Here is an 11,289-nt window from a genome sequence, read left to right as displayed (position 1 = left end):
ACATAAGAAGGAAGAAAAGCAGGACAAAGACCTCCAAGACCCAGATTTTCTCCTTCCTCCCCCAATAGGACTGGACTGAAAGAAGGAGGTGGCAGGAATGTGGGGGCCAGCACCCTGCATGCCATAGAAATGTGGGGAGACCCACCTTTCTGAGACAAGTGTTTAGGGTGGGATGAAGGCAAATAGGGTAAAAGATATGGGTCTAGGGTCCTCCTCTGTGGCAGATCAGGAGAGAGTAAGAGATCTCATGACCAGAAGGCATGAGCAAGTCTGTAGTCAGCAGCAGCAGGGAACCAGTGCAAGCCTTGTTACCAACAGATCAGAAAATATAGCAAAATAAATATATGTGTAACTGGAGATATTTTTTATATATATTTTATAGAAATATGTGTTATATAGGGATATGTTGTATCTTAAGTGTGTAAAATATTATACGTTTCTTACTTATTTCTTACATATTGCTCACAAACCACTTTATCAAACCTCCTCAACTGTATACAGTCGCAATGGGTAATAGGATAATGAAGGAGAGTGAAAGGAGATTAAGTTAACTTTTTTTTTTTCTCATGTTAAAAGAAGTCTGAGATGGAAGGTTTAGGGCTGATACGGTAGTACCACAAAGTCGTTAGGGATCCTGGCTGTTCCTAGCTATTTGTTCTCCTTCCTTAGAGTGTGGCCATTGACTCATGGACCAAAATGGTTGCTGGGATACCAGATATCACAGCCAAGCTCCTAGCAACAAGATAGAGGAAGGAGAGAAGTCTCTGCTTATACCTTTTGAAGAGATTTTTATGGGAGAGCCACATAGTATTTCTATTTCCATCTTACTGGCTGAGACACGGTCACCTGTGACTACAGGGGTGGTGGTGGTATAATCTTGTGGTTGGTTAGCAGCATACACAGCTGAAAATCAGGATTCTGCTGCTGAGAAAGTTGGACGACAAGCCACACCCTCGTCCTAGTAAGGGAGAGAAACTTAAACTTGCCAAGTAAAAGTAACTCAGACCCTTCCTGTTTAAGACAGCTGTTTTCAGGTGGACTGTCTCTTTTGCATAAATGCTGATTCCCTCTTCTTCATTCTCCTCTCCCTGGGTGGTGTCTGATTAGGAAGAAGTTTAGTAACCTCAGAGGAGGACAGGAAGAAGGAGGTGACTCTTGTTTGTGCTGACCGTTGAGGATGAATGTGTCCTACTGTGGTATGCGGACACGGCCCAGGAATCAAGTTGGCAGTCACTGTCCCATGCCTGTGGTAACAATTAGTGAGGTGTATATAGTATAGGGGCCAAAGTCTATTTTTTTAAAAACTGGTAAAAATTATCCTAACAGGTAAATGCAGGCATTTGGGGGGAAACTGATTTGATCTGCTTGTCTTAAAAGGATGACAAACTGTTTGACAGATTGTCCCAATATAATAGAAACATAAATCAACTTTCAACAATTCTATGCATTTGTGACCTATGACAGAACCTGAAAGCCTGCCCTCCCTGAACACATTTCTCTTTCCCTCCCCCATCGTAGCCTAAGATAAAGGTGTGCAAAGGGTTCAGAGCAACTCCAGTCACATCATGACTGTTTCAAAACTGCATTTGGACACTTCTGTATACATGCATCAGACTGATAGCACACATTTCAGAATCTGCCCAGGCCTTTTAAAACTCAAATGTATGTTGCAGAAAGGGGCTTAACAGTTAGCAAAATAGGAGCTATTTCCCCAGAGCTACCAAATCAAATTGTGGCCAACATATTGCTAGTTATTTGGAATTATTTATGTTCCTGTGAGAATAAAGAATCTAAGGTGAAGATTTTTTTATCCTAATGATAGATACGCAGAGACCATAAAACCGCCTGTTAGCTGGCATAGACAATTGTATTAAAGAGAAACCTTGTAAATTTCAAAAGCTGACGAACAAGATGTAGAAAATTGCCTGCGTTTATGGTGCCATTTATCAAAAGACTTCCATAAGTGTTAGAAACTTATGTGTGTGCTCTGATGGCAAAAATTCACATCGGACCTAAAATGAAACAAAATTCTCCTTTAAAAAAAAAAAATCACAACATCAACTCCAGCCCATTAAGAGGGAGTTAAAACAGGCTAGATCCGTGCCTCTATTATTAAATGACTTGCAAGAACATCAAAACCTCATCGCTTACCCAGGAAGGAAGAGAAAGCAAGAAAAAAAATTTACCTGATTAGACCTGAAAAAATGCTGAGCAGCTAGTTTGCAATATTGCATTAAAAATAAATATGCCTTCCCTTCCTGAGTCTTACTTGCATTTCCACCAGAACCACACGGAGCCTTAGTTTTAAAAGCTAAATTTCAGGAATTCAAAGCTTGGCTGGAGGAAAACTCTTAAATGGGGGTCACTATTAGAAAAAAATAACAGTACTATCAGGAAGAAAAGCCAAATGTCAACTTAAGCTGTCACCTGTGGGGGTGATGTGGCCACAATGCCACCTCACTTGTCCTGAGGGCACAGGCAACAAGATGTCGCACATGTGCACTTTCCACATCCCACGGGGCAGGGATTTATGTGATTTCATTCATTGCATTATCCCATCCAGCAACCAGAACACTGCCTGGCACATCACAGATGCTCCAAAAATATGTGTTAAACAAATAAAGGAACAGAAATAGAACAGAAATTGCTCAGAGAAGGCAGACAGCATGGTTTTGTAGTAAGATGCCCCGTACTTCTCAGTGTGACAGAATTCGGCGGTTAAAGATGTCAGCTCCAGCTAAACATGCGCTACCACCGAGACATCGGATACAACGCTAAGCTTCCCTATGCTGCAGGCCTCACCCCTGCAAAACGGGGAATAATAACGGGTCGGGTGTGGAGGATTAAATGCCAAGATGCATGTAAATCTCTTAGCACAGTAGTTCTCAATGAGGGGGATTTTTGCCTCCCCAGGGACAGGTAGCAATGTCTTGTGACATTTTCATGTGTCACAAGTGGGAAAGAGTTGCTATTGGCATCTAGTGAACGGAGGCCAAGGATACTGCTCTAGATTCTAAAATGTCCATGACAGCCCTTTACAACACAGAATTTTCCAGCCACAGACGTCATGAGTGCCCTCGTCTGTAAACTCTTCCATCGCATGCCACCTGATCAGAGCAAGGACTTGGTGCGTACTTAATAGAGTCAAGTGACTGAACTGTACAAGGCAAAAAGAACCTGGCACCTGTTCGTAAGTTTGGCTACTTGTTTTCTGAAGCTCAGATGAGTATCGTCTTGGTCCATCCTGGCCTCGACTCATCAATCCCCATCTCAGTGCAGCAGGGGGACACAGTAGCCTCTAGGGTCCCTGGTGCACTAATCCCAGAGCTTTTCGTTGAAAATTCCTTGAGCTTTGCCCTGCTGGTTTTAGAGAAAGACATGCCTGGGGCACAGTGGTCTAGCCTGTAGAGACACAGGGCAGGATTTTAAATGGGTTCATTGAAAGACCAACTTCAGAGCAAGAAGTGCCGAGAAAACTGGGGCCCTTCCTGCAAAGAGTTTGCACAGTCTTTGCATAGGAACCTTGATATTTCCCTGTTTTGATACAAAAGAATTTTAAAGAATAGCTTGTTCCCACTCCTAAGCAGGAATAGGGATGCTCCAACCATGACAGTCCACGGACTTGAAGGAGGCAAACCTGACCGCACGTAAGAAGTCCTGTTCTCTGGGACACGAGCCAGCTCATGGAACTCCATGGTGGATACACACTGCCTATCCAAGGCAGAATGGGTCAAATGTTTACCCTCTGAAAACCTTCCTAATGTTCTCAGTTCCCCTAATTATAACCACTCACATTAGCCCTCCCGAAGTCAACAAGTGAAGTTCGTAACTCTGGAGACAGAGTATCCAAGTGCTCCTAAGCCCCTTGTGTACGAGCTGAGACCTGAGGTCTTGGGCTAGTGACCTCCCATCTCGGGGCTTCCCTGACTGCCTATCTAAGATACTGCTTCATTCTTGGATTCAGCAGTGGCTTCCTGGATCCCCGGCATTGGCTAAGCCCTGGGGGAGATGGCAGCAACATGGTGGTGAGGCAGCAGATATGGTCCCTACCTTCATGAAGCTTCTAATGGCTAATACTCACAGGGGGGTGGGGCGAGGGTAGCGGGTTCACAACAAAACAGAAGGAAAGCAGGTAAAAGTGATGGAAATTGCAGGGATCATCACAGTATCTATTCCATAGGGTTATTGGGTGGGATTGAATGAGATAATACATGTCAAGGCCTTAGTGGAAAAGCTGGCCCCTGGGCCACGCTCAATTAACTCTTAACTACTATTATGAATAATTATTGCTAGCTTCTCGCCCATTATTGAAACAAAGTATACTGCTGGTGAGATCACGTTCCCCTCGCCTTCTTCACTTATTGCACAGGAAAGCATCTCACCGAAACCAAAGACGGCGTACAAACTCCTGGAGCCTTGGAGGGTGGTGGTAAAGAGCCCAGGTGGGTGCTGAGGACGACAGGACTGAAATCACGGCCCAGCTCTGCGTCCACTGTGTGATCCGGGCAAACGATGGAGCTTCTTCCAGACTCAGCTTTCTTGTCTGGGGAATGGGAATAATAATGAGAGTAAAAGAGGTTTTTACGAGTACTTAATGAGATGATGCACATAAAGCATTTAGCCCTGGTGCCTGATACCTGGTGAGCTCTGGGTACATAGAATTTTCCTTATAAAGTATAAAATTAGCATAGTCCAGGGGTGCCTGGGTGGCTCAGTGGGTTAAAGCCTCTGCCTTCGGCTCAGGTCATGATCCCAGGGTCCTGGGATCGATCCCCACATCGGGCTCTCTGCTCAGCAGGGAGCCTGCTTCCTCCTCTCTCTCTGCCTGCCTCTCTGCCTATTTGTGATCTCAGTCTGTCAAATAAATAAATAAAATCTTTTTAAAAAATTAGCATAGACCAATCTCTCTCCAAAAACACTTGGGCCATGCACTTTAAAAAAAAAAAAAAAAAATCTCTCCGGGTTCCCTTCATCTAATTCTCCAACTTCACATCCTGTTACTTGAGCTTTCTCAAAACTGTGCTGGCTGACCCTCTTCCCTCTCATACTGGGGGTCCCAGGGCCTCATGGACTCTGCTACCCTTTGGCTGCTGCAGGTCCCTGTGGCCCACGAGGAGATGAACAGCTGTCATGAAATGAAGCCTGTCCCTAACTGCGATACCCTGAGGATGAATGACAGGGTGTGGGATGAGTGTGGGGACCCTTTCAAGAATAGATTTTTGTATGAAGATTTTAAGAAGCTGTATGACTGCACCAGGGTTAACCTCCCTTGACAATGCCCTAAGAGGATGCCTGACAGCTGTGAGCTGTGCCTGTGGGTGTGCAACACACGCGGGCAGACACACACACATACACACACACACACACACACGCAGCCTTCCTTGCCCCTACCCACAGAGTTCCTCTACAGGCTCCCCAAACCCAAAGACAAATAAGCCAAGATTTAGGGAACTACAAATATCCCAGAAAACAAAGACCTACGGGGGACTGTCTTTCAACCCAGACATCACCACTGCCTGATTTTTTATCATCTGGCACGGGTAGGGGATTTGAAAGCAGACTTGGTGGACATTGTGAATACAACCGGCTTAAATCAAGCACCACACATCAAGCCCTCTGTTCAATGCAAAGACCTTTAAAATCAGGGATGCTGAGACATTTCCCTAGAGAGCCAGGGGCCACTGAATTTAGCTCTTATTGCTATTTTTGTTGGTTCTTGGGTGGCTTTAAAGGCAAAAACCCCCTGCCCATGCCAGTCAGCATAAAACCCACCTGCTCTCAGCCTCTGGGGCCACAGCCGACCCACCACCTGCTCTGCTTGGCACCCAGTTTGGGCTCCGCAGGCATCAGGCCATCTTACAAACAAGATTTCAACCTAGACAGAGGAACAGGAAGAAAAAAAAACCTACAACGAGCTGGTAAACAGAATAGGAAAACGCATCCCCGTTGACTCTAATGGGTAGGAGTCCGATCGTGGGTCTGTGCCTCCAGCTGCAGGGATACAAGGCTGAAGGTTGTAAATTGATGTATGAGAGCAAAGGAGAGCCCCTCCCACCACCCCCTAACAGGAACAGCCTGATGCAAACTCCCACTGAGAGAGCCCCTACCAGGGAAACTGGCATTCTCTTATCTCCTGAACCTCAACTCAGAAGCAGATTTTCTCTAAATGTGCGTGCGTGCGTGTGTGTGTGTGTGTGTGTGTGTGTTGAGAAAGGTGAGGCAGAGGGCTGGGATGACCTGTCTGCTGCTAATCCTCTTCTACCATTTCTTCATCTCGCAGCAGAGCTCACACTCTGACCTGGAGACGCTCCTTCCAGCAATTCATAAAGATACACAGACAAGGATAATGGCTAACATACTGCTGCTAAAAAAGAGAGTGGAAAGGAACCTGAAATACCCATCAATAGAATGGATACATACATAAAAATGCTATGGAGCTATTCTACAAAGTTGATGTACATTCATACAGATTAATACGGAATGGTATCAATAAGAAAGTAAAAAAGCCACAATTCTCCAGGTGATATGAGCCTATTAACATATGCATGCATGCATATACATGTGTATACAATTATTGATAAATGACAACAGTCTGGAAGACAGTGCATCAAACTGTTAATAGTGTTTATTTCAAGTAGGTGGGATTAGGGGTGCTTCATACTTTCTTCTTCTAGTTTGTGTTATCTAGGTTTTTGTTGTTGTTGTTGTTGTTTTAATGAACATTTATAATCCCCAGCAAAGTTTGTTCCTTTCTTAGGGAACGTAAGAAAGGAGAACAAGTATTTGAGTAAATGCAGCACATTTTGCCAGGTAGAGCAAAGCTCAGGGAATGTGACTGGGTCCCAGTTTGGTCAGGGTAAGCCTGACTTTTGTTTCCCGGATTGACAGAGACACAGCTGAACAGCTCTCCTCTTTCATTCCCAAGCTGCTAATAATAAATGACTGCTGACGGGCATTAGCAGTTTAGAAGTGGATGGGAGAAGGCAATGTGCAAAGCTAACAGACCCTTTCTGTGGTTTCTGGAAAGCTCCCCAATCCACAGAGGTGCCTGCCACCTTCCTGCACCATCAAATCATCATGTTGATTCAACTGGGAGTAGACACCTGCTCTCTGACCCAAGATGGACCAGTCAGCTTCCTTCTTCTGGGAGCTTGGAATTTGGACAAAAAAGGAAAATCAGTTTGTGTTACAGGCTTCATCACATCCCCCCCTGCCAAATTCATGTGCCAGTGTTCTAACATCCAGTACCTCAGAAGGTGACCTTATCTGGAAATGGGATTACTGCAGACAGAATTAATTAAGATGAGGTTACCTGGGTGGGCCTTAATGCAACTTGTATCCTTAAGAAAAATGGAAATGTAGACGGAGAGACATCATGCACAGAAAGAACACCACGTGACAGTGGAAGCAGAGGTCAAAGGACATTTCTACGTGCCATGGAACACAAAAGTCACCAGCAAGCCACCAGAACCCAAGAGAGAGGGATAGGAGTGTCCTTCAGAGTCTTCTGAGGAGCCAATCCTGCAGACGTCTTGATTTGGGACTTCTAGGCTCCAGAACTGTGAGACAGTACCTTTCTATTGTTCAAGCCATCAAGTTTGTGGTTCTAGCCAACTAACTAGTCTCTCCAGGTGTCCGAAACTATAATGCATGAGCTCAAAAGATGGGCCCATGACACACGTGGCCAGTGGGAGAGTCAGTCCCCTGGCAGAAGCAGACACAAGAGGTACAGGGGAACCCACCAGTGCTTTCTAAGCCTGTTTCTGTCCCTTTCCTGAGGTTTTGGTTCCCCCTTGTACCCGAACTGAATCCTGTTGTTCTGCTTGAGCTATTTCCAGGAGATTTATGTTACAGCAACAAATATTTATAAATCTCGAATCTCTAATCCCACAATAATGGTAATAGAGCAGACCCACCAACACATAGAATTCAATTAAAGTTTGTTGAATTAGGGAATAAATATGCAAATGGATGTATGTAAGACAAACTGGTCAGTAGCCACAAATTCAAGAAGAGGATGGTTGATTTAAAATTCACAAAGACATCCAGGTGGAACAAGTCATTTCCTAGAAAAAGGAAGGGGAGAAGGAGGCAGCACTTGGTGCCACAACCACAACCAGGTAACACCAGGCAAAGTACTCTGCTTTGGCTCTGAACCAAAGGGCAGGAGAAAATGGTGCCAATCTGTTCTTCTGCTCTGCCTAATGGCCTTTGGTAAAAGTCACCCCACCCTGTTCTCCCTTCAACCGCATGATTTTGGTAGAGTTTCCAAAAACACTACCCACTTGCCCTTACCCTGGTGGTGGTCCTCTGGACAGGCTGGGCCAGACCAAGGGCCCACACCTCCCTTTCCTGGCCACACTGATCATTTCAGGAAAGATCCATGGCCCAACACCGGGCAAGAGAATCTTTTCCTGAGCACTGTAAGCCCTCAGCTGCCTCTTCTGAAATTCCAGCATCACAGAAGGAAAAGGAGGAACAGACAAACACTTAATGGTGTTGATATTCCTGAATCCTGGCAACCAGAGGCCAGTAAGACCACAGCTTTTTCCACCATGTTCTTAGAAGAGAAAATAAACTTTCCTTTTGCTCAAGTTAGCTCAGGTTGGGTTTCTGTCATTTACAAAGCCCTGATCCCTACAGGGGACACAAAACTTCATACATACCAAGAATGAGGAATGGTACCCACATCCCTAGATGTGTAGCAAGGTGCCCCACCATCTGGGAAGTCTCCAAATGAAGAGCACTCCCCTGTGTTACCACACAGGTTGGCATTTCTGAATGTGGCCACCGGTGAAATGGGCAGTGAGTCAGGATCACCCTATAACAGCACTCCAGGGGTTTGCCTGCAGGCCAACCTGACCATTCGCACTTTTCAAGCATCTGAGCCCAAGAGCTGCAGATCAGGGAGGTCAGGAGACAGTGGCTGGGTGACAGGCAACAGAGACAGACAAGACCAGAACCCCAGTAACATGGGGGTTCTGGTATCGAGAAGACACAAACTCCCGACAGAGCATCTTCTAGGATTTCTGTTGAGAGAAACAATACAGCCATGAGAGCAGGCTTAGGCTCAAATCTGGGTAATAGCATTTCTGGATGTTTCACCTCTCTGAGACTCCATTTCCCTATCTGTGTAATAGGAGACAAATGTTGACTTCAAAGGGTATCATGGGAATTAGATGAAATAATGGTCAGTATATAATGAGTGACACGTTTCACACCAGGGAGAAAAGGGTTTTCAATAAATGGTCTTGGAATATTAGGGTAGCCATCAGAAATATACAAAGAAGGGGCGCCTGGGTGGCTCACTCATTTAAGCATCTGACTCTTGATTTTGGCTCAGGACATGATCTCGGGATACTGGGATTGAGCTCTGTGTTGGACTCTGTGCTTAGCAGGGAGTCTGCTTGAGGAATCTATCTCCCTCTCTCTCTCTTCGCCCCCCTCCATCCTTCTGCCCCTCCCCAGCTCACACTCTCTTAATATAAATTAATGCATCTTTAAAAGAAGAAAGAGAAAGTACAAAGAAATATACATACCTGGGGCACCTGGGTGGCTCAGTGGGTTAAGGCCTCTGTCTCTGGCTCAGGTCATGATCCCAGGGTCCTGGGATTGAGCCCCGCAATGGGCTCTCTGCTTGGCAGGGAGCCTGCTTCTCCCTCTCTCTCTGCCTGCCTCTCTGCCTACTTGTGATCTCTGTCAAATAAATAAAATCTTAAAAAAAAAAAAAAAAAAAAAAAATATATATATATATATATATATATATATATATATACACCACACACACACACACACACACACACATACCTAGATCATACACTGAATAAACCACAATGGATCAAAGATGGAAATATGAAAATAAAGCCAAAGAAGTCCTGGGGAGGGGCGCCTGGGTGGCTCAGTTGGTTGTGTCTGCCTTCACTGCAGGTCATGATCCCAGAGTCCTCGGGTCCAGCCCAACATCAGGCTCCTGCTCAGCAGCGAGTCTGCTTCTCCCTCTCCCTCTGCCTCCCTCCTTTCTTGTACTCTCTCTCTCAAATAAATAAATGAAATCTTTCAGGGAAAAAAAGGGAGGGAATCGGAAGGGAGTTTTTATAACATCACAATGGGAGACACCTTTCTGATAACAGCACAAGACACTAAAGGTTGACAAATTCAATTATGTACAATATTTTTTAATTAGCATGAAAAAACCACTTATGCAAAGTGAAAGACTGAAGAGCTGAGGAGAATCACGGGCAAAATGCTAACTTCTCTCATAAATAAGAACTTCCAGAAACTGAAGTCAAAGACACAATCTGAAATAGAAAAAAATATAAACGCAAAAGGCAAATGACTGAACAAGACACGAAGACACTCATTCATGCTAAGAGACACGTCCATTGTCATATACTAAGATGTTAGTGTTTACCTAGTATATTGTCAACAATGCAAAAGTTGGGTAACCCACGGTGCATTGTGGAGCAGATATACAGCTACAGGCCGTGGAAACAGATGTCACCATCACACAGGGCTCCATGGCATCATCTACCAAAGGCTCCATGGCACCATACCAAAACCACAGAGGCACATACCTCCTGATGTGGCAAATTATACTTCTCGCAGTTTATCCTACAGATATAGCTGTGATGGAAAATGACTTCTACGCAAGTTTTCTCATCAGGGCATTACTTGTATTTGCAAACAAACGGCAACAAATTTTAATGGCTTTTTCTAGACGACTGAACAAATTTTGTTAATCTAAACAATGGATGGGATATAATCCTGTCTTCCCCAAGATAAACAAACCAAAAATGGGTTCTTTCATGTTCTGACCTGGAAAGAACCATAAGTATCTTGTTAAGTGAAAATATTAAGAAGTACAGAATGCTTCCACTTGTGTGTGTTTTTTTTTTAAGGATTTTATTTATTTATTTGACAGACAGAGATCACCAGTAGGCAGAGAGAGAGGAGGAAGCAGGCTCCTTGCTGAGCAGAGAGCCCGATGCAGGGCTCGATCCCAGGACCCTGGGATCATGACCTGAGCCAAAGGCAGAGGCTTTAACCCACTGAGCCACCCAGGTGCCCTTCCATTGGTGTTTTAAAAACAAAAACAAACACAGAAAGATAAGGGTGAAGGGTATCTGGAAGGATGCACAAAAACCATTAATAATACTATTCTCCAGCACACAGTTTCCACTGATGCTTTTTCTCAATTGTGATTCTATTATTTATTCAAAAACTAATTTTATTTTTTTTAATATTTTATTTATTTATTTGTCAGAGAGAGAGAGAGATCACAAGCAGGTA

The 11,289-nt window shown here is 44.5% G+C and overlaps 1 long non-coding RNA gene across 3 annotated transcripts; it reads left to right on the top strand.

Annotated features, from left to right (window-relative positions):
• The first annotated feature begins 755 nt into the window (after nt 1-755).
• On the top strand, nt 756-6,588 carry LOC116579607. Of its 3 annotated transcripts, XR_004281348.1 has the most exons (4): nt 756-1,034; nt 3,032-3,127; nt 4,370-4,442; nt 6,281-6,588. It is a non-coding gene; the product is annotated as an uncharacterized LOC116579607 (long non-coding RNA). The 3 variants fall into 3 exon arrangements; XR_004281346.1 differs by lacking the exon at nt 756-1,034 and having other exon boundaries at nt 2,947-3,127; nt 6,284-6,588; XR_004281337.1 differs by lacking the exon at nt 756-1,034 and having other exon boundaries at nt 2,947-3,127.
• Nucleotides 6,589-11,289: the final 4,701 nt, after the last annotated feature.

The sequence above is a fragment of the Mustela erminea genome, chromosome 1, assembly GCF_009829155.1.
Source record: "Mustela erminea isolate mMusErm1 chromosome 1, mMusErm1.Pri, whole genome shotgun sequence".
Lineage (NCBI taxonomy): Eukaryota > Metazoa > Chordata > Mammalia > Carnivora > Mustelidae > Mustela > Mustela erminea.
This window is presented reverse-complemented; position numbering and strand designations above follow the sequence as displayed.